This window comes from Callithrix jacchus, chromosome 19, assembly GCF_049354715.1.
Source record: "Callithrix jacchus isolate 240 chromosome 19, calJac240_pri, whole genome shotgun sequence".
Lineage (NCBI taxonomy): Eukaryota > Metazoa > Chordata > Mammalia > Primates > Cebidae > Callithrix > Callithrix jacchus.
Genome location: NC_133520.1, coordinates 34,242,610 through 34,267,145, shown reverse-complemented (window position 1 = coordinate 34,267,145; position 24,536 = coordinate 34,242,610). Strand labels below are relative to the sequence as shown.

Below are 24,536 nucleotides of genomic sequence, written 5' to 3'. Positions count from 1 at the left end.
AAGAATGGGGGAGGAGGGGTTCATCTCTGGAGCAAAGATAGTTTTGTATCAATTCATAACCCAGCTGGACCCCAGGCTCTGTTCACAGGCCTCTGACTTCTCCATCCCATCTCATGTTCTGAGGCCCTGAGGCAAAAAGAATTAAACTGTTTGAGAAACTAAAAGATGAATCACAGCAAGTAAGGGATATTATATCTCATGGGAAGAGATTTAAGATGAGCTTGGAAGTGGGCAGGGGTCTGATCATTCAAGGATGGTAGGCCACGGTAAAAGAAAATTAGACTTTAAGAGTAAAGGGAAGCCACTGAAATCTATTAAGCAGAAAGGAGACATCTACCTTCTGTATGAGACCATTTAGGGGCCATTTGCTTCCAGTCCAGACAGGAAGAAACTGTGGTCTGGACTAAAGTGGTAATAAACAGGAATTGAGAGAAGCACAAGGTTTCAAACAGTCTGCAATTATTTAGGTCAGAATGGTGAGAGTGGTGAGGGCCAAGATGAACCCTCATCTCTGGCCTTAGTGGAGAAGTAGCAGGTTTGAAGGAGAAGGTGATCTGGTCTACACTGGCCCTGCTGAGTTGGAGGTGCCTCTGAGACTTTAAGTAAAAATACACACATGGTCAGATGGACATAGAGATCTAGTGTGGAGATCACTATGTTGGGGTCATTGATACAAAGATCATGAGTAAAATCATGGGAGTGGATAAGATTACCCAGGGAAAAGAGTGCAGCATGGAAGAGAAGAGAGCCCAGAACCAAGCTCTGAAGAACCCAGATATTCATAAGTCAGAGCAGGAGGGACTGTCAAAGGAACACACTGAAGAGTGGCCTGAGCAATATAAGGAAACACCAGAAGAGAGTGGCATCCCTGAGGACAAGGAAAGAAACCATTCTGAGAAAGAGAATGGTCAGCTGGATCAAATGCCATCAAAAGGTCAAGTAAAATCAAGACAAAAGAGCCCCTACTGCATGGAGCAAATGGAAGTGCTGCTGACTTTATCAAGAAGAGCAGGGAGCAGTAGAGATGGAAGATGGATGGTTGCACATGAAATGGGAGGTGAAGAAATGGGGGCCGGGCATGGTGGCTCATGGCTGCAATCCCAGCACTTTGGGAGGCCAAAGCGAGCAGATCACCTGAGGTCAGGAGTTCAAGATCCGTCTGGCCAACCTGGTGAAACCCCATCTCTACCAAAAATACAAAAATTAGCTGGGCATGGTGGTGCATGCCTGTAATCCCAGCTACTCGGGAGGCTAAAGAAGGAGAATTGCTTGAACCAGGGAGGTGGAGGTTGCAATTAGCCAAGGTCGTGCCAATACACCCCAGCCTAGATGATAGAGCAAGAGTGTATCTCAAGTAATAATAATAATAGGATAACAAGCGTGGACAACTCTTTCAAGATATTGGGCTGGGAGTTGCGGCCCGTGTCGATCCTGGGCTGGAGGAGGTGGCGGCCGCTGAGGCTGCGGTGTGAAGATGGCGGGCATGGTGGGGCGGGAGAAAGAGACCTCTATACACTTTGTTCCCGGGAGCTGCTGGCTGGTGGAGGAGGAAGTTAACATCCCCAATAGGAGGGTTCTGGTTACTGGTGCCACTGGGCTTCTTGGCAGAGCTGTACACAGAGAATTTCAGCAGAATAATTGGCATGCTGTTGGCTGTGGTTTTAGAAGAGCAAGACCAAAATTTGAACAGGTTAATCTATTGGATTCTAATGCAGTTCATCACATCATTCATGATTTTCAGCCCCATGTTATAGTACACTGTGCAGCAGAGAGAAGACCGGATGTTGTAGAAAATCAGCCAGATGCTGCCTCTCAACTTAATGTGGATGCTTCTGGGAATGTAGCAAAGGAAGCAGCTGCTGTTGGAGCATTTCTCATCTACATTAGCTCAGATTACGTATTTGATGGAACAAATCCACCTTACAGAGAGGAAGACATACCAGCTCCACTAAATTTGTATGGCAAAACAAAATTAGATGGAGAAAAGGCTGTCCTGGAGAACAATCTAGGAGCTGCTGTTTTGAGGATTCCTATTCTATATGGGGAGGTTGAAAAGCTCGAAGAAAGTGCTGTGACTGTTACGTTTGACAAAGTGCAGTTCAGCAACAAGTCAGCAAACGTGGATCACTGGCAGCAGAGGTTCCCCACACACGTCAAAGATGTGGCCACTGTGTGCCGGCAGCTAGCAGAGAAGAGAATGCTGATCACTGACAGCCCTGTCCTAGGAGCACAGTGTCCAAGAAATGCTCAGCCTGACTGCTCCAAATTAGAGACCTTGGGCATTGGCCAGCGGGCACCATTTTGAATTGGAATCAAAGAATCACTTTGGCCCTTCCTCATCGATAAGAGATGGAGACAAACAGTCTTTCATTAGTTTATTTGTGTTGTTTTTTTTTTTTTTAATGAAAAGCATAGTGTGTGGCACTTTTTAAATAACAAAGGAAATAGTTTAGTATGAGTACTTTAATTGTGACTCTTAGGATCTTTCAGGTAAATGATGCTCTTGCACTAGTGAAATTGCCTAAGGAAACTAAAGGGCAATGATGCCCTGTTTGCAGTAATTTTTCTTTTTATCATTTTGATTGTTCTGGCTAAACTTGGAGTTTGAGTATAGTAAACTATGATCCTTAAATATCTGAGAGCCAGGATAAAGCAGATCTGCTGTATACTTTTCATATGAAATGCATTGTTCATTCTCATAACCTCCATATTTTCAGGATTTTTGAAGCTGTTGACCTTTTCATGTTGATTATTTCAAATTGTGTGAAATAGTATAAAAATCATTGGTGTTCATTATTTGCTTTGCTTGAGCTCAGATCAAAATGTTTGAAGAAAGGAACTTTATTTTTGCAAGTTACGTACAGTTTTTATGCTTGAGATATTTCAACATGTTATGTATATTGGAACTTCTGCAGCTTGATGCCTCCTGCTTTTATAGCAGTTTATGGGGAGCACTTGAAAGAGTGTGTGTACATGTATTTTTTTTGTAGGCAAACATTGAATGCAAACGTGTATTTTTTTAATATAAATATATACCTGTCCTTTTCATTACATGTTGCTAAGTGATGTTTCATATGTGTGGTTATACTCATAATATAATGGGCCTTGTAAGTCTTTTGACCATTCATGAATAAAAAATATGTACTGCTGGCATGTAAAAAAAAAAAAAGATATTGGGTTGGAAAAGAAGAAGAAGTTGAAGACAGAAGAGTGAGATAGGAGAACTGATGAAATCAGGTTACTCAGAAAGCAGGACAGGGTGGGATGCAGGCAGAGGAAAGAACTACCTTTGAAATCAAGAGGGCACCTCCACTGAATAATAACAGGAAGAAAGTAGAGACAGTGGGTACAGAAGCAGGTTGCTTTGAAGAATCGTTGGCAGGAAGTTGAGGTTGATTTCATCAGATGGCTTATATTTACCCTTAAAAGAATGAATAAGGAGGAGAGAATGCAGAGTGGTTTGAAGTAAGAAACAAAGATTTGAAATGATGTTTGTAGAGATAGGAAGGATAAACAACTCTAGAGAAATGTGGTAGATTTCCAGGCAGTGTTGAGCCCAGTTCAGGTAGGTGGTGATGAATTGAAATGGTCTACCAGACTGTATCATTTTTTTCAGGTTTCTTTTGGCAGCCTGGGAGCAACACATAGAAGGCAGAATTGTTTTGCCCTGTGAGTATGACAAAAGGACGAGGAGGAGAAATTGAAAGTACAGGCACACCTCATTTTATTGTCCTTCACTTTATTGGGCTTGGTAGATAACGCAGAGGTTTTTTTATAAATTGAAGGTTTGTGGCATTCCATGACGAGCAAGTCTGTCGACACGATTTTTCCAACAGCATGTGCTCACTTTGTGTCTCTGTGTCACATTTTGGTAATTCTCAGAATATTTCAAAGTGTTCATGATTATTAAATCTGTTGGGGTGTCCTATGATCAGTGATCTTTGATGCTAATATTGTAGTTGTTTGGGGGCAGCACAAACTGTGCCCATGTAAGACACAGAACTTAATTGATCAGTGTCGTGTCTTCTTTTTTCTTGCCGAAAATATAAAATGTTTTAATTTCGTCCTGTAAATTACTATCACTTATATTGTAACTTTTATCTCTTAAAGCAATATCTAGAACCACACAATACATCTTAAATTATTTTAAAGTTACCAATTTGTTCAAATCTCTCTATAGGATCCAAGATGGCCGACCACTAACAGCTCAGGATTGTAGCTCCCAGTGAAAGCCCAGAGAACGAGACGACGCCACACTTTTGGACGAATTTTCGTCACTCACCGATCAGCCGATTCCCAGTGGAGGAGCCCCACGGGTCGCCAGCGCGACTCTTGTGGCCGCCGCAGCGGTTTTGCCGGCGTCTAGGCGCAGCAGCTCTTCATGCAGAGCCAACGGGACTGCTTCCCCTACTGACCGGAGTTTGGAGCTCCGGGAAGTCAGAGCCTCTTGTTGCGGACTCAAGAGGGAAGCCAGACCAGAGATTCCCAGGCAGAGGAGCACCATCAGTCTTACCACTGCTATTTAGGCTGCCACAGTGGGTTGCTCGGATCCCAACACTGGGAATCAATAAGTCGGACGTTGACTCAGAAAACTAATTAGAAAGGCGGTTCATCTACAATGAAGGGAAAAAAACAGCCTAAGAAGGCCGAGTATACTCAAAATCAGAACCCATCAGCAACGGAACAAGCCCTGATGGAAAAGGACTCATCAGTAACGGAACAAGCCCTGATGGAAAAGGACTGTGTTCCATTATCTGAAGTAGGCTTTAAAAGGTGGATGATAAGAAACTTCTGGGAGTTAAAGGAACTTGTTCTAACCCAATGTAAAGAAACTAAGAACTTGGAAAAAAGGTTCGATGAAATGTTGAAAAGAATAGACAATATAGAGAGGAATACAAATGAACTTATGGAGTTGAAAAATACAACACGAGAACTTAGTGAAATATGTACAAGCTTAAACAGCCGAATGGATCAAGCAGAAGAAAGGGTATCAGAGGTCGAAGATCAACTTAATGAAACAAAACGACAAGACAAGAATAGAGAAAAAAGGATAAAAAGGAATGAGCAAAGTCTCCAAGCAATATGGGACTATGTGAAAAGACCTAATATACGCTTGATTGGTGTACCTGAATGTGACGGAGAGAATGAATTCAAGCTGGAAAATACTCTCCAGGACATTATCCAGGAAAATTTTCCTAATTTAGCAAAGCAGGACACTATTCAACCCCAGGCAATACAGAGAACACCACAAAGATATTCCTCAAGAAGACCAACCCCAAGGCACATAATCGTTAGATTCACCAAGATCGAAACGAAGGAGAAAATATTAAGGGCAGCCAGAGAGAAAGATCAAGTTACCCATAAAGGTAAGCCTATTAGGCTTACAGCAGATCTCTCAACGGAAACCCTACAAGCTAGAAGAGAGTGGGGGCCAATATTCAATATACTTAATCAACAGAACTTTCAGCCCAGAATTTCATATGCTGCCAATTTAAGCTTTACATTTGAAGGAAAAATAAAATTTTTTAGGAACAAGCAAGTACTCCGAGATTTTATTACCACCAGGCCTGCTTTACAAGAACTTCTAAAAGAAGCACTATACACAGAAAGGAACAACCAGTATGACCCTCTCTAAAAATACATCAATAAGTAAAGAGCATTAACATAAAGAAGAATTTTTATCAACAAAAGGACAAAATAGCCAGTTAATATCAAACGGCAGCAACCCTAAATTTAAATCGACCAAATCTCCCAATCAAAAGATACAGACAAAATCTAACGGTATATCCAAAGATATACATAGACTCAACGGGTTGGGAAAAAAAATGTACAAACCAAACGGAGAGCAAAAATAAATAAATAAAAAGCAGGAGTTGCAATTTTCACATTTGACAAAATAGATTTCAAAGCTACAAGGAAACAAGGATAAAAGGATTAATGTAATAATAAGAGATCTTAACACCCAGATACATAAGACCCATAATGAGATTTAGATTCAACGAGACAGAAAATTGATAACGATATCCAGGACTGGAACTAAGATCCAGAACAAATAAACTCAATAGAGCTCTCCATTTTAAACACACAAAATATACATTATCCACAAAATCTAACGATATATCTAAAGATATACAAAGACTCAAAACAAGGGGATGGAAAAAAACTCACCAACCAAATGGAGAGCAAAAATAAATAAATAAAAAGCAGGAGTTGCAATTCTCACACTTAATAAAATCGATTTCAAAGCTACAAGGATGCAAGGGTAAAAGGATTAATGCAACAATAAGAGATCTTAACACCCAGATACATAAGACACATAATGAGATCTAGATTCAACAAGACAACAAATTGATAATGATATCCAGGACTTGAACTCAGAGCCAGAACAAATAAACACAATAGAGGTCTCCATTTTAAACACATAAAATATGCATTAACCACTTTAAACACTCAAAATATTGTTCGGCCATTATTGAAACCCATTTTAGGAATGAAGTAATATTCCTTTTTCCCTCTTTTTCTTTTTTTCCCCTTCTTCTCTTTTTCCAAAAAAAAAAAAAAATCTCTCTATAGTTGAGATTATGCCCTCTATAATAAACAGAAAACAAGTTATATGGAAGTTAGTTTGAGGATTATTTGTGCATGAATTTTTGCCTTCAAAGTCATGCAGAGTTCTTTTGCTTGCTCTGATTTTCTTATATTGTATTAAACTGTCACTTTTGTTCACATGTCACATGCAGTTTCACTCAATTGAAACAGTCAATATTCTCTAAAATTAAAAAAATTAATCTTTTAAAAAGTGAATCTATTTTTTGGTTTTGTAAGCTTTTGATAACATTATTGCTATAAGTTATACACAAAAACATTATGGTAGCAAATATAAAATTAATCTTATTTTTCACCAACAACTACAATTCACTCTTCATTTAAGGTTCTTCTAATGTTTCACTTATACATCTTCTGTCTTGTCTAGACTAATAGCTTTTGTAGCATTATTTTAGGGGAAAGAGGAATTGTTTATTTCCCTCCATGGGGTTTAGACAAATAATTTCACATTTCATTTCTGTTGTGTGTGCTCTGACTGCTCCACCAACTGCCTGCTCCTCCATCTCTCTCCTCCTAGGACCTCTCTGTTACCTGAGATGTAACAATATTAAAATTAGGCCAGTTAATAACCCTACAATGGTCCCTACGTGTTCCAGGAGAAGGAAGACTCACACATCTTGTTAAATTAAAAGCCAGAGATGATTAACCTTAGTGAAGGAAGGCATGTTGAAAGCTGAGACAGGCCAAAAGCTAGGGTTTTGTACCAAACAGCCAAGCTGTAAATGTGAAGGAAAAGTTTTTGAAGGAAATTAAAAGCGCTGTTCCACTGAATACACAGAGGATGAGTCAGTGAAACAGCCTTATTACTGATACAGATAAAGTCTGAGTGGTGTGGATAGATCAAACCAACACAACACTCCCTTAAGTCAAAGCATAATCTATAGAGTAAGGCCCTCGCTCTCTTCAATTCAAGGTCCTTGCTCTGGATTAGAAGAAGCTGCAGAAGAAAAGCTGGAAGCTGTGAGTAGTTGGTTCATGAGGTTTAAGAAAAGAAAAAAGAGCCATCTTCTTTTTTTTTTAGATGGAGTTTCGCTGTTGTTACCCAGGCTGGAGTGCAATGACGAGATCTCAGCTCACCGCAACCTCCGCCACCTGGGTTCAGGCAATTCTCCTGCCTCAGCCTCCTGAGTAGCTGGGATTACAGGCACGTGCCACCATGCCAGCTAATTTTTTGTATTTTTAGTAGAGACGGGGTTTCACCATGTTGACCAGGATGGTCTCGATCTCTTGACCTCGGGATCCACTCGCCTCAGCCTCCCAAAGTGCCCGGATTACAGGCATGAGCCACCGCGCCCGGCCAAGAGCCATCTTCTTAATGTAAAAGTACAACTTGAAATAGCAAGTGCTAATGTAGAGTCTGCAGCAAATTAACCGGAAGATCTAGCTAAGATCATGGATAAAAGTGGTTACATTAAAAGAATAGATTTTCAATGTAGATAAAACATTCTTATATTGGAAGAAAATGTCATCTGGGGCTTTCATAGCTAGAAAGAAGTTAATGCCTGTCTTCGAAGCTTCAAAGGACAGGTTTACTCTCTTGTTAGGGGCTAATGCAGCTGGTGACCTTAAGTTGAAGCCAAAGTGCATTTACCATTCTAAAAACCCTAGGACCCTTAAGAATTATGCTAAATCACTGGGCACAGTGGCTCACGCCTGTAATCCCAGCATTCTGGGAGGCTGAGGTGGGTGGATCACAAGGTCAGGAGTTCGAGACCAGCCTGACCAACATGGTGAAACCCTGTCTCTACTAAAAATGCAAAAATTAGCTGGCAATGGTGGAGCACACCTGTACTTCGAGCTACTTGGGAGGCTGAGGCAGGAGAATCACTTGAACCCGGGAGGAGGAGGTTGCAGTGAGCTGAGATCACACCACTGCACTCTACCCTGGGCAACAGAATGAGACTCTAGTCTCAAAAAAATAAATGTGTAAAATAAAAAGGAAGTATACTAAATCTACTCTGCCTGTGCTCTATCAATGGGAACAATAAAGCCAGGATGACAACACATCTTTTTACAGCATGGGCTACTTAATATTTTAAGCCCACTATTGAGATCTACTGCTCAGAAAAAAATGTTTTTCAAAAGATTACTGCTCATTGACAATGCTCCTGGTCACCCAAGAGCTCTGATGGAGAATTACAAAGAGGTGAATGTTGTTTTCCTACCTGCTAACACAACATCTACTCTGCAGCCCCTGGATCGGGGAGTAATTTTGGCTTTCAAGTCTTATTATTTAAGAAATGCATTGTGTGAAGCTATAGCTGCCATAATGATTGCTTTGATGGGTCTGGGCAAGGTAAATTGAAGCCATTCTGGAAAAGATTCATCCTTCTAGATGCCATTAAGAACACTCGTGATTCGTGGGAGGAGGTCAAAATATCAACTTCAGCAGAAGTTTGGAAGAAGTTAATTTCAACCCTTATGAATGACTTTGAGGAGTTCAAGACTTCAGAGGAGGCAATCACAGCAGATGTGGTGGAAACAGCAAGAAAACTAGAAATGGAGACTGAAAAATGTGACTGAGTTGCTGCAATCTCATGATCAAACTTAAACAGATGAAGAGTTGCTTCTTATGGATGAGCAAGGAGAGTGGTTTCTGAGAGGGAATCTACTCCTGGGGAAGATGCTGTGAGTATTGCTCAAATGACAACAAAACACTTAGAATACTCCATGAACATAATGGTAAGGCAGCAGCCAGGCCTGAGAGAACCGACTCCACTTTTGAAAGAAGTTCCACTGTAGGTAAAATGATATCAAACAGCATTACGTGCTACAGAGAAATCTGTTATGAAAGAAAGAGTCAATAAATGCAGCAAACTTCCCTGCTGTCTTATTTTAAGAAATTGCTGGCTGGGCGTGGTGGCTCAAGCCTGTAATCCCAGCACTTTGGGAGGCCGAGGCGGGTGGATCACGAGGTCAAGAGATCGAGACCATCCTGGTCAACATGGTGAAACCCCGTCTCTACTAAAAATACAAAAATTAGCTGGGCATGGTGGCGCGTGCCTGTAATCCCAGCTACTCAGGAGGCTGAGGCAGGAGAATTGCCTGAACCCAGGAGGCGGAGGTTGCGGTGAGCCGAGATTGCGCCATTGCACTCCAGCCTGGGTAACGAGCGAAACTCCGTCTCAAAAAAAAAAAAAAAAAAGAAATTGCTGTAGCCACCTCAGCCTTCGGCAACCATCACCTTAATCAACAGCCATCAACATCAAAGTAAGACCCTCCACCAGCAAAAAGATTACAACTCACTGAAGTCTCTTATGATCACTAGCATGTTTTAGCAATAAAGTATTTTTAAATAAGATATGTACATTGATGTACTCTTTTTAGACATACGGCTACTGCACAGTTAATAGACTACAATCTAGTATAAATGTAACTTTTACATGCACTGGGAAACCAAAAAATGTGTGGGACTAGCTTTATTGTGATGTTCACTTTTTGCAGTGGTCTGGAATCAAATCCACCCTATCTCTGAGGTATGTCTGTATCGCTAAGAGACTGATGGAAAAGATGAACCAAGCAGTCGAAGTTGAATACTGTGGGAAATAAAGGCAGGAGAGAGCTAAAAAAAGAAAAAGAAGCACCTTGACCATGAGGTCAAGGAACAGTTGTAATGGAAGGATCTGAATCACTAAGGAGAGGAGGCTGTGGGAAGAGAATGGAATGCCCAAATGAAGGGATTTTTGGAAGTGTGTCATTTTGAGGAATAACAAAATCCAGGCTCTAACCATTAGAGTAAATGACTGAGTAAAGGCAAAGAAAAGGTCATTGGAAATATACAAGTCGCAGAATTGAAAAGTCATATTTGGGTAAGTCATCCATAATGGTACTGAAGCCCACCAGACTCATGGCAGTAGAAGGGAGATCAGTAGAAGGCAGTAGAAGGAAAAATATGTGTTCAAATCATCTGTGAATGAAGAAGAGAGGGAGAAGATATTTTGAGCATCCTGGAGTTTCTGATAGATTCTAGCTTCTATAGGTGTACTATTCTCAGAGTTTCATATACTAGACAAATGATCATTCTAGATTTCCTGAAACTTTTTTTTTTTTTTTGACAGTCTTACTCTGTCACCCAGGCTGGAGTGTAGCAGCTCATTCAAACCTCTGCCTCCCAGGTTCAAGCAGTTCTCATGCCTCAGCCTCCCAAGTAGTTGGGATTACAGGTGCATGCTACCATGCCTGACTAATTTTTCTATTTTTAGTAGAGACGGGGTTTCACCATTTGGCCAGGCTGGTCTCAAACTCCTGGCGTCAAGTGATCCACCTGCCTCAGCCTCCCAAAGTGCTTGCACTACAGAAGTGAGCCACCATGCCCAGCTTAGATTTCCTAAATCTTAGAGGAGAATAGATCTAGATTTCTTGGGAAGACTCTCTAGCACAGTTGGAATTTCCTAATGCATGAAAAGACCTCTATGTTTATAAATAGATCTTACCAGATTGAAGTCACTTTTATGTCATACAAGTAACACATGTCCAAGCATAAACCACACACAACCTTAGAGTCACTCAAGACGCTTTTATTTTTGGCCAGGATGAATCATCATTTAATGACACATCCAATGGGGAACCTCCAGCAATTCTCCAAAACAGACCTTTCCTTCAGGGCACGGGTTCTTAGTTCCTTGAGTCTCTTCTGTCTCACATATTACCATGGAGCTCAATCTCTTTCCTACACGGCAAAAAGATAAAAAAAAAATCACCACCAAGAAACTGTTTCCTAGGGGGCCGGGCATGGTGGTTCACTCCTGTAGTCCCAGCACTTTGGGAGGCCAAGGCAGGTGGATCGCTTGAGTTCAGGAGTTTGAGACCAGCTCCAGCAACGTAGCAAAACCCCATCTCTACAAAAAAAAAAAAAATACAAAAAATTAGCTAGGCCTGGTGGTGCATGCCTGTAATCCCAACTACTTGAGAGGTGGGAGGATGTCTTGAGCCCAGGAGTTTGCGATTGCAGTGAGTCGCGATCATGTCACTGCACTCCAGCCGGGGTGACAGAGCGGAGACCTTGAAAAAAAGGAAAGAAAAAGGGAAGGAGATACGGAAGTCGAGAGGGGCCAGGCGCCGCTCCGAAGCAGGGAAGTGGGGCAAGATGGTTTCTATCTCCAACTGACTAGTGTTGGACACCGGAGTCAGTCTCCATGGAGATTATCTTTGATAACAAACTTCTTTTGGGGAATAGCTGAGTTTGCGGTTTCATTTTTCAAAACTCTGCTTCAGCAGGATGTGGAAAAAAAAGAAGCTATGGAAACTCATCTGATTCCCCATATGCTGTTGGAAGAGAGCCACCAGGAAACTGCCCCGAAGAATGGGTAGAATCAATCATCTGCGAGGCCCCAGTCCTCCTCCAATGCTGGTGGATAAGGAAGGTAGATGTCTGCTCTAAGAAGCAGACAACTGGACATGCACATTCATAGCAGAAGGAAATCATCAAGAAGAGGAAAGCTGACCATGCTGAGCCGTAGATAAATGTGTGTGTCTAAATAAGGGCTGCTCTGCGTCCTCACAGATGAATGAGATCATGCTGGGAATTCCCTCTGCAGGGAACTGGCCTAACTGGCATGCAGCTCCATAAATGCACATGTTTGTCTCACTACTTTTTGTATAGTTTATTAAAGTATTGATACAGTTTTAATAAGTAAATTTTTTAGGTTGCAAAATGGACTCCTCATCTTTATATTAAATTCACAAAAAACTGAATCTGAAGAAAATAAAGGGCTGCGTATTTAGCACTGTTAGAGTCACCTTTTCAACTTGTGAAATACTGTTCATTGCTAACTTGTCCTCATTTATAAATCACATTGTATTTATTTCGGTAATATGCATATTGTATCCGTGCTCTTGAATTAATTTGTATCTTTAATATATTTATCTCATGAATCTTAAAAAAAAAAGAAGGAAAAGGAAAAGAAGGAAGGAAGGGAGAGGGAGGGAGGGAAGGAGGGAGGGCGGGAGGGAGGGAGAAGGAAGAAAAAAAGGAAGGAAGAAAGGAAAACTAAAAAGAAATTGTTTCCTCGGGTCTAATATAAATCTCTTGATGAAAATAGACATCCTGGAGGGTGGAGGCTGAGAGGAGGGAGAGGATCAGGAACAATAAGTAATGGGCCCTAGGCTTAACATCTGGGTGATGAACTAATCTGTGCAGCAGACCCCCATGACACAGGTTTACCTATGTAACACACCTGGACTTGTACCTCTGAACTTAAAAGTTCAAAAAAAGAGGCTTACTTTTCCCTGTGAGCATTTACTTTAGAAAATGTGTAAGTTTTAAGTTATTTCTCTACCTGTTTGAAATTATGTAAATCTTTAAAAAAGGCAAATAGGCCTCTTGCCATCTCTCTTCCCTTCAGAAATGTCTTTCTCAAGTACCTGGGAGCCATCTCTTTGAAATGCAATCATGAAGGAAGATAGTGTCCCTACTCCCCGCGTCTTTCAGAGAGTAGGAGCATAACTTGGGCAGGTCCCTCTCTCCAAAACTACCTCTTATGACAAAGATATAAACAATTTATTTTTCCTTTGGATAAATCCAATTAGCAAACACAGATGGTCACCCCAGCTACCGAGTGAATCTAGGATGTTTCACAAATGGTGTAGTCCAGTCCTCCTACTTGAGGACTTGTCATTGTTCACCCTGAGGACATGTATGGAAAGGATTGTATGGGCTTGTCGACAACAGTGCAAAATCTAATCTCTTCCTCCGATGTTTGCCTTAACATTACAACCAGTAATTGTCCCACCGCCACCTCAGCAGAGGCATCCAGTCATTGAACATCCTTAGTTGCAGTCCAGGGAAGAGGATAGAGGCAGAAAGCTGTCTGAATCAGTGCTACTCGTGTGGGCTGAAGACCAGTGCTGCTCCATGATCTGTTTGTTGCCAGTTTGTGACAAGGTAAGTACAGAAATTAAGAGTTTGGGAAACATTATAGCAATTTGACAGATTATTTGTGCACACTCGCATGCTCACGTGTGTGTGTGTGTGTGTGTGTGTGTGTGTGTATTATACTGAATAATTTAAAACGGGGCTTGTGTTTTGTATATCTTTATTATAATTTCCCTGGTACTTCTTTTATTTTTTTTTGTATTTTACAAAAAAAAAAAAAAAAAACCATTGATCCATAATGGATTACAATTTTTTAATTTCTGGCTCTTAGCCAAAGACAGTTTGATAAGTACAGGTTCAAGTCACACTCCCAGGCTTGTTCCAGACTCATGGAAGCTTTTAAGTTGGGAGAAAGACATAGAGAGACATACACTGGACAAACACTTATGTTTTTTTTTTTTTTTGAGGTGGAGTTTCGCTCGTTACCCAGGCTGCAGTGCAATGGCGTGATCTTGGCTCACCGCAACCTCCGCCTCCTGGGTTCAGGATATTCTCCTGCCTCAGCCTCCTGAGTAGCTGGGATTACAGCCATACACCACGATGCCCAGCTAATTTTTTGTATTTTTAGTAGAGACGGGGTTTCACCATGTTGACCAGGATGGTCTCAATCTCTTGACCTCGTGTTCCCCCCCCCCGGCCTCCCAAAGTACTAGGATTATAGGCGTGAGCCACTGCGCCTGGCCTAACACTTATGTTATACACAGTCTAACCAGATTTCATGTTCCCAGTCTCACTTTTGACCTCAGGTATATTATGTAATTTCAATCCTTTACCTGAAGACAAGAATAATAATTCTTCGCTCGCAGATATGAGTTGAAGATTGGAAGAAATACTGTGCTGTAGGCCTAGCACAATACCAGGCTCATGGCAGGAATTGTTAAGTTGCCTTAAAGGGCATCTGGCTGAACCCACAACCTGCTCCTCCAGTGAGAATCTCAGTCCCCACCATGAAGCCAACTGCAGCTACCCCAGCACATCTAGCATATCTTGACCAGGGCCCCCAGCTAAGGTAAGGCAAATAGTACTGGCCAGGTCATCTCTCCCCTGGTCTCCATTATACCCGAAGAGCTTAGCCTCCTAAGGAGAAAACATGGCCTCCTTCTCACTCATGATGACAAACCCTGATTTTGTTCAAGTATCATGCATCTATGTGCCTCAGGGGAAATGGGCTCCCTCCATGGTAATTCGCCTGTCCAGTGACTGATTTAGGAATGGGTTTGTGATATAACCTGGGTAATAAAACAGGGAGAGAGGTCTGAATCTCTCCAGAACCAAAGGAGTATCAGGAAATATTTTCTTACTTTTTTTCTTCTTAGTGCAATGGTGCAATCTTGGCTCACTACAACTTCCGCCTCCTGGGTTCAAGTGATTCTCCTGCCTCAGCCTCCCAGGTAGCTGGCATTACAGGCAGGCACCACCACGCCTGGCTAATTTTTGTATTTTTAGTATAGACAGGGTTTCACCATATTAGCCAGACTAGTCTCAAACTCCTGACCTTAGGTGATCCACTCCCCTTAGCCTCCAAAGTGCTGGAATTACAGGTATGAGCCACCATGCCTGGGCATATTTTCTTACTCTTAAAAGCAAGGAAACTAGGCCTTTTTTCTGCCTCTAAATGTCACATTTGAAGCCTGGAATTGCCAAAGTCTTCTGAGAACCATAAAGAGACTCAGCCAAAGATGATAAACCAACATGTAGAAAACACAAACAAAATAACAGAAAGAAGTAGGACATTGATGTCTTTGCTAAACCCATGAATTAACGAATTAAGATCAGAACTACCTCAGCATTTTCAATATATAAGATAATTTTTCTTTTAAGTCATTGGTAATTGGGTTTTCAGTTACTTGTAGCCAAAATATGTGCAAAACAGACGTGAAATCTGAGGCTATGAACAGTTGGGCACCTTTGATCCAGGGGCTTCCCCTATTCCCTTCCTCCTTCTGAACAGCTAAGTCATCTCTGACTCACCCAGTGAACCCCAAATATTTAAAGGAGTTCAAGATAGAACAAGGAGTTCATTCCCTTTCACCACAGGACATGACTCCTGCATTTTAGCCAATTCTCAGGCCAGCCCCATCCCACCTTCCTCATTGGTTTCAGCTAAGGAAACCAGAGCACTACGAAGCCCACAGAAGACTCCAAGTCTGTAAATGAAAGGTGTGAGGAGTGTGGGCTGTGCACTGACCACGTCCGCTTCTCTCACAGGCTCCACCATCAGCCCCTTCCTCCTGAAGTGGCCCCTCCTCTCCAGCTCTTCCCTGTCTGCTGGGACCTTTTTCAAGCCCCTCCTCTTCTGTGACACCTTTCAGCATTATCCCAGACCACCCTCCATACTGAACATTGAGACACTCTGATATTCTGCAAGTTTCTGCCTTCAGATTATGATCTTGACACCGTCCCTCTAACCTGACAGTGCACCTTCGAGTGCAGGAATGAGTGCAGACCTTTATGTGTTTCCAGGGGCACCAAGCGCACAGAGCCATTACATACATGCTTGAGTTCAAGTAAAAAGTAAACTTTCCCCACAGCCATACAATCACAGACATTTTGAGTTAGAGTCTCAAAAACTCTCTCGTCCAGCTGCTGCCCTCAGTGGTCCTACAGATGGGCTTCAATCCTACAGACTTCAATCTTTGCAGTGAAGCAGAACTCCTTACTTTGGGTGCCATCTGTTTTATTTCTGGACAACCCTCAGGATTGGGGACTTATTTCAATTGTATTATCAGGCCCCAATTTGCTTTCCTATAACCTGTCTTCAGCTCTTTGATTTATCTTTCTGGGATTAAAAAAAAAAAGAATAAATGGGCCAGGCCCAATGGCTCATGCCTGTAATTCCATCACTTTGGGGAGGCTAAGGTGGACAGATCATCTGAGGTCAGGAGTTTGAGAACCCCCTGGCCAACAGGGTGAAACCCCATTTCTACTAAAAATACAAAAACGTTGGCCAGACTTGGTGCCGCACGCCTGTAATCCCAGCTACTCAGGAGGCTGCAGCAGGAGAATGACGAACCTGAGAGGTGGAGGTTGCAGTGAGCCAAGAGTGTGCCACTGCCTTCCAGCCTGGATGGCCGAGTGAGACTCCGTATGAAAGCAGCTGTTACATCCCTTCTAAATCTTCATTTGTCCAAACTCAGTGTCTTCAATTACTTAAACTATTCTGTAAGACAGGAGGGTTCCAGAAATTTGTTTCATATTTCTTGTACCCATTCCAATTAGCCATTTCTCTGTTAAGATCTCATTTATTAATTCAACAAATATAGATTGAGTTCTGACTTTATGCAAGACTTACATCAGAGAATCCAACTTGGAGCTTGCAGTCCGGGGGAAAGACAGTTAGATGATGACGGTGAGGAACACAGTGTCCTGGCTTACTGCATTGCACCATTTCAGGGGCACCGTTCACACATAACACAATGCAATTTCACCCCTTGGAGTTGTGCAACTTGGTGCAAGCCAACTGTGGATGAGGAAAGGCCTCCCTAGAAGAAAGGACATTTAAGCTGAGACCTGAACTATGAGTGTCACTTAATTATATAAAGCAAGGGAGGAACAGTGTGCTGGGCTGAAGGAACAGCATGTGAAAAATGTAGGGGAGAAAGCAGAGGGCAGGGGAAGTGACAGACGAAGGAATAAAGAGAAATCAGGCTTGGGAAGTAAGTAGTGGTCTGAGCCTGCAGCGTCTAGCAGGCCATGTTAGGGAGGTTGACTCAGATCCTAAAGACGGTGGGATTCCACTGGAGAGATTCAAGCAGGAAAATAATATGATCATATTTGCATTCAGCCTGCTGTATGGAAAGTGGATTTGAGGAGAATAAAACCAGAAGCTGGGAAACCAATTCAAAACCTGTCACAGTAATCCAAGCCCAAAAAAAAAAAAATCAGACGGTGTCCAGAAACCAAGGTAGTGGTAGTCGAAATAACTTGGAATTTACATAGACACATTTGTGAGCCAGTTCATATGTAAAGTCAATTAGACTTGGTGACTAGTTGGATGTGAGGAGTAAAGGAAAGGAAGAAATCAAGGATTTCATAGGCAAATGGACAGATGGTGGTGCCACCTACTGAGGCTGGAAATCTTGAAGGAAACCCAGGTTTAAAAAAATAAAAAAGTGTGAGGGCAGAGGGGGTGAGAATTGGCTGGCCCAAAGGCAGTGCATTATCTCAACTGATTGTCCACAGTCAGGTACAGATCAAACTCCTTGTTCTCCTCCTGCTCTGCTTCTCACTACTGCACTTGACTAGTCTTTAGAAACAAAAATTGGGCCAGGTGCGGTGGCTCACGCCTGTAATCCCAGCACTTTGGGAGGCTGGGCCAGGTGGACACGAGGTCAGAGTTTGAGACCAGCCTGGCCAAAATGGTGAAACCCTGTCTCTACTAAAAATACAAAAATTAGCTGGACATGGTGGCAGGTGCCTGTAACCCCAGCTACTTGGGAGGCTGAGGTAGGAGAATTGCTTTAACAGGGAGGCAAAGGTGGCAGCGATCTGAGATTGCACCACTGCACTTGGAGTGTGCCCAGTACCTGGGCAACAGTGCAAGACTACATCTCAGAAAAACAAAACAAAAACATTAAACTAAATTTAAAAGGACAATAATAAAAATCCCAATTTAGGCTGGGCCTGATGGCTCACACCTATAGTCCCAGCACTTTGGGAGGCCAAGGCAGGTAGATCGCTTGAGGTCAGGGGTTTGAGACAAGCCTAGCCAACATGATGAAAGCCTGTCTCTACTAAAAATACAAAAGTTAGCCAGGCATGGTGACAGTTGCCTGTAATCCCAGTTACTAGGGAGGCTTAGGCAGGAGACTCGCTTGAACCCAGAAGACAGAGTTTGCAGTGAGCTGAGATTGTACCATTGCACTCCAGCCTGGGCGACAGAGCGAGGCTCCATCTCAGAAAAGAAACAAAACCCAATTTGGAATGTAGTCATCTGAGCTATTCTAAGATACCTAAGTAGAGATGTCTAAATGGATTTCAGGAGATGTCTCCACAGGATTCTGGAGTCATCAGTATATAAATACCTAAAGCCATGGGAGAGGATATCAACTAAAAAAAAAAAAAATGTAGAATGAGAAGAGGAAGTTCCTCAGTGGACTGAGGAACACAATCATTTAATGGCTGAGTTGAGCAAGAGGTCTCAGCAATGAAACCAAGGGGGAACAGCGAGAAAGATGAAAGGGAAGATGGGAGTATGAGGTCATGGAGCCAAGGGAAGCTGGAGGAGCCAAGTCCGCTGACAGCCCTGGAGCAGGCCCAGGCAGCTTGGGAGGATCCTCCTCCTCCAAGATCATCTGCTGCGATGCAGCCTCACCACTATTGCTGGTCCTTTAGGGGAAGCTGCACTACGTTGTTGAGCATACTGGGTGTTATGAGTTGAACTGTGTCTCCCAAAGTTGTGTTCAAGTCCTTACCCCCCAGTACCTGTGAATGTGACTGTTTGGAAATAGGGTCTTTGCAGTTGTGATCAAGTTAAAATGAGTCATACTAGATTAGAGGGAGTCCTCATCCAATGACCAGGCCTTATAATAAGACTGAGAGACATAAGGAAAGACAGCCACGTGAAGACAGAGGCAGAGACTGGAATTCAACTGCCACTAACAAAGGAATGCCAAAGATTGCCAGCAACCACCAAAACCTAAAAGAGGCAAGGAAGATTCTTCTCCAGAGTCTACAGAAGAAATGTGCCTGCAGGTACCTTGATGCTGGACCTGTAGCCTCCAGAATTGTGACAGAGCACGTTTCTTTTTTCTTTTTTTTAAGACAGAATCTCACTCTGTCATCCAGCCTGGAGTGCAGTGGCACAATCTCACAATCTCGGCTCACTGCAATCTCTGTCTGCTAAGTTCAAACGATTCTCCTGCCTCAGCATCCCAAGTGGCTGGGATTGCAGGCATGCACCACCACACCCAGACAATTTTGGTATTTTTTTAGTAGAGACGGATTTCACCGTGTTGGCCAGGCTGGTCTCGAACTCCCGACCTCAGGTGACCCGCACACCTCGGCCTCCCAAAGTGTTGGGATTATAGGCGTGAGCCACCGGCCCGGCCATTTCCATTGTTTTAAGCCACCCAATTTGTGATAGTTTATTACAGAAGCTCTAGGAAACTGATACCCTGGGGTCAGCTAAAATCTCAAACTTTTTCTTATTTGAACTAGATATTTGTCTCATTTTCATTCTACGTTGCACACTGAAGTTTTAAAAGTTAATGACATGCTCATCCATGTTTGCTTTGCTCTTAGGTATTTTGGGCAACTGATCTAGCTTTTAAACTTGTTTTTTACACTTTTGCCCAAGTTGATAAAACTTGAAACATGGTGGGTCAAGTCTGGTGTATCATAGTATATCAGATACCAAGGTCCTTCTCCTAGCTAGATGTCTGGGCACAGTGGCTCACACCTGTAATCCTAGCACTTTGGGAGGTCAAGGTGGGCGGATCACTTGAGCTCAGAAGTTCAAGACCAGCCTGGCCAACATAGCAAAATCTGGTCTCCACTAAAAATACAAAAATTAGTTGGGTGTGGTGACACGTGCCTAATCCCAGCTACTTGGGAGGCTGAGGCAGGAGAATCACTTGAACCTGGGAGGCAAAGTTTGCAGTGAGCCGAGATCACACCACTGCACTTCCAGCCTGGGCAACAAAGTGAAACTCCGTCTAAAAAAAAGGGCTGTGTGGGGGGTCCTTCTTCTTTCTCCTAACTAGAAATAATAGAAGACAGCTATATCTTGATGACCTCTGAGGTGATCACAAGTCTGCTGGAAATCTTTATCTACCAGTCCAGTGATCATATGAAATGAGTCTCTTGTCTAGACCAGAATGACCTTAAGTCTGCCCTCTCCACACAAGTCAGTCATTTGGAGTGAACCTCAATTTCTCTATGCTCCGTAACCTGACCCCCCAACTATGCCACTTGTTTTGTTCTTGCCTCAATCTTCGCATTTGAGGTGCTTTGTTCTAACAGGCATGACTTTCTAGCTCCTCTGAAATCTGAGTCTGCGTCCACATCTACAGACTCCTCCTGACACATTATCTCCCAAGCACAAGTCCCAACAGGTGGCATTCGCAGCCTTAAAGGCAGGACGTGACCAGATCCTAATGACTGTTGGTTCCCTTCTGCTTGCTCACAGGCCACTGGGTTAACAATCTGGCATTCCACTCCACTCTATTCCTACAATGGAAAGAAGCAGTAGGGAGCCTTCCCCACAAAAAAAACTGGGAGTGAGTGGGAGACTGAGAAAGGAAAGGGGCATTTGCATTGGAACTGTTCTGTTGATATGAGAAACATATCACAGAAGCTGAGGCTTGTTAGGCCAAAGATGGTACAAATGTATGTCATGTTTATTGACAGGAACCAAAGCTTTGTGCAAATGTTGAGTACAGAAGGAAGGAGGGTGGGGAAGTGTGTACCTGTTTGGATCCTTCCCTTGCCTTCATCCCCAACTTGCAGCTCCCTTGGGCCTGGGTGACTCCCTTACTGGGGTATGTTTATCTGCTGGTTGATTCTGCTGTGATGGGTTCTTCCTTTCCTTCCCCTGTTGTTTCATAACACATGTTAAGCATCTCCTCCCTCCCCTCATTTTTCCATGGGAAAATACCACAGATGAATAAAGACATGTTACTACTGTAAACCAAAGAAATGACGTGTCATTCCAGAACTGGGCACCTTCCTGTATCCTGAATCACAAGTCTTCACTATGCACAGCCTCTTGGCAAGGCAGAGCCAGCACCTTCTCTGTAGCCAAAAAGGAAAATGCCCAGTGTTTTCTTTGTTCTAATTTCCCAAAAGTTACTTGGGATGTTGGCATTAATTAGACAGAAAATGACTAGAACTAGAGTCAGCTTTATCATCAGGTATGCTAGGTAAGGTAACACTAGATGTTATAACAGATAAGCCCTGAAATCTCTGCGGTTTAAACACACGGAAGTTTATTTCTCATTCCCAGAAAGAATATATGTGGAGGGGGCAGCAGTGAGGAGGGCAGCAGTGAGGGGAGGCAGGGAGAGGTACGAGCAAGAACTCTGCTCCACACGGTCACTCATGCTGATGGAAGCTCTGGGTTATTCACCCTTCAGAAACAAGACGGACCCACACACCCCAAATCTCCTTCAGAAACAAGACGGACCCACACACCCCAAATGTGTTTCAAATGTCAAGACAGATGATGCCATACACGCACCAAGAAGTTATAAAAAGGTTCTTTGCTCACATAACGGGGCTTTCTAGGGAGAGCTGGGCAGGTTCCCAGGTAGGTCCAAAAATGGCTTGAGGGAAAGACGAGAGGGGCAACTGGCTTGGATTTTATGATAGTTAGGGGAAGGCGCAGGGTTAAGGATTCCCAGGCTTGGATTTACACGGTTTGAACTTCCTGCCAGTGCCAAAGAAGGAAATGCTCATAGGGTTTCATTTTCAGTTTATGGGGCAGATGGGGTTAGGAGAGTGGTGGGCTTGAAAGCTGCCAACAAACACCAAAAACAGAGTCAGACTCCACTACGCTTTGCTGCCATCAGCGCATGGTTTCCAAGGTTGCCCCAGATGTCAGCATGCATCCAGACAATAAAAAAAACCCGGGACAACGGAGGATTGCGCAGGTCTCGATAAGTCAGGCCTGGGAATGGTGGTCATATGCCTTCTGCCCACATTCCACTGGCTAGAACCAAGTCCCCTAGATGCAAGAGAGGCTAGGAAAGGTAACTGACTGGGCAGTCACTTCCCAGCAACAACTACGAAAGGGCTAAGGAATCTTGAGTGTATAGTCAGCCTCTTCCACAATGGAATATAAGAAGCAACGGATCCAGCTTTTGTGGGGCCCAAAGCTTGAATAATTTGGAAGCCGTCTTCCAGAAAAAAACATAAAAATTAACATACCAAATTAGCAGTGTCCTTGTAAGTCAAGGCTCTGTTTTGTTTGGTTGGTTGGTTTTGTTTTTGGGTTTTTGCTTTTTGTTTTTTTGACAGCATCTCACTCCATTGCCCAGGCTGGAGTGCAGCGGCATGATCTCAGCTCACTGCAACCTCTGCCTCCCAGGTTCAGGGGATTCCCCTGCCTCAGCCTCCTGAGTAGCTGGGATTACAGGCACGCGCCACCACATCTGGCTAATTTTTATGTTTTTAGTAGAGACAAGGTTTTACCATGTTGGCCAGGCTGGACTCAAACTCCTGACCTCAGGTGATCTACCTGCCTCGGCCTCCCAAAGTGCTAGGATTACAGGTGTGCACCACCACACCCGGCCACAAGTCAAGGCTCTGAAGTTCAGGGTTCAGTGGCTTCCCCGTGAAGGCCTCCTGCTGTAAGTTATCACAGAATGATTCTAAAGAGGCATCACCAACCACTCTTTGTGTCCTATGAGGACAAATCAAGAAAAAAGGGGTGTAGTTCCAGTGTGGCTACAGAACTCCTTCTTGCAAGTGAGTACATTCTGGGATTGGTGACTTCAGTTATAGAGTTCATGGAATTCTAGCCTTGATCTTGTGAAAACAATTGCAAGTGTGCTATGGGAATTGGGAAAAATACTATCATTTTCTATGTTCTGTTAGTGAAGACTGATGAAATGTTATCTCTTTGCAACCACAATACCTAAAACAATTTCATCCCCTTGGTTTATGCTCTATATGTGGCTATTCAGAGGTTTGGAGTAAGGATATATAATTTAAGTAAAAAGTTTGCAGGGGTGGAGCATGGCAAATATTATAATTTGGTGATCTATGTTTCAGGAAGTTTGAGAAATAAAAGTATCCTTTCGTGGGCCTCCAGCCCTGAGATTCTATGACTGAGAAATACTCCAGAATGCCCATCTCTCAACCTACTCTTCAGTATGCCTGTTTAGGGACATGTGATATTAATATAAACCCAGAGAGGAATTAGGACCCCTAAGAAATGTGACACTCCACTTCCCCTATAAGGATGAGGAGCAAGGGACATACCTTCAACCCCAACCCCACAATAGGGTTGTGCCCAGGGTTGTCCTCAGAATGGCTCATTGGAGGAGCAGGGGTCTGAATATCTAGACAACAGCAGGCTTTACTCTCTGGGTTTCAGCTCCACCTGGTTCCACTGAGTGAGAACTTTTTTTTTTTTGAGACAGAGTTTTGCTCGTTACCCATCCTGAAGTGCAATGGTGCGATCTCGGCTCACTGCAACCTCCGCCTCCTGGGCTCAGGCAATTCTCCTGCCTCAGCCTCCTGAGTAGCTGGGATTACAGGCACGCACCACCATGCCCAGCTAATTTTTTGTATTTTTAGTAGAGACGGGGTTTCACCATGTTGACCAGGATGGTCTCGATCTCTTGACCTCGGGATCCACCCACCTCGGCCTCCCAAAGTGCTGGGATTACAGGCGTGAGCCACAGCGCCCGGCCGAGTGAGAACTTTTGATATGTATCCTCCTCTCTCTACATTCTCATTTTTATTTTCCAATTTCCTGGACTTTGTACTACACAGAATACAATCATGCAAGCTTCCATTTAGGAAAAAGTGACATAAAAAACAAAATGCTAAATATGAACACAAAGTAAAGTGAAAAAAAAACAAGTTTGTTTAAATGATGCCACTTTTGTGTCTAGACAGAGGCTGAGTCATTTAAATGTCTTCACAGGGCATCTTTTTTTTCTTTTCCTTTTTTTTTAGGGCACTGCCACCCAGGTTGGAGTGCAGTGGTGCTCAGCTTCCCAAAGCACTGGGATTACAGAAATGAGCCAGTGCACTTGGCCTCTGGGCATCTTTTAATCCTCAGCTTTATCCATCTACTCATCCTATATTTACTGAGCATCATCTATGTGTTGGGCTTCGTGACAAGTGCCAGGATGTGCATCCATGGGTTCAACCCTACTCCAAGAGCAAGCTGTCTTCTGCTTGAGCCTCCCAGGCTGCACAAGCCTGTGGACAATTTGTCTGCAGCAGCCCATATGCAGCCTGCTGGAACAGAGCGGTGAGGAATGAGATGGGCTGGAATGGTTAGCGCGGTTACTGCCACAGGACCCACGGAGGGCAGAACAAGAGGAAATGGGCAGAAAGAGCAGAACGGATCAGGGTTTGACAGAGCAAAGCCCTCCCTCTA

At 43.2% G+C, this 24,536-nt stretch overlaps 2 pseudogenes across 1 annotated transcript; both read left to right on the top strand.

Annotated features, from left to right (window-relative positions):
• The first annotated feature begins 1,410 nt into the window (after window positions 1-1,410).
• On the top strand, window positions 1,411-2,335 carry LOC100385787 (methionine adenosyltransferase 2 subunit beta pseudogene; annotated as a pseudogene). The gene has a single exon (XR_013529632.1). The product of XR_013529632.1 is annotated as a methionine adenosyltransferase 2 subunit beta pseudogene (transcript).
• LOC100393616 (selenoprotein K pseudogene) lies at window positions 11,632-12,332 on the top strand (annotated as a pseudogene).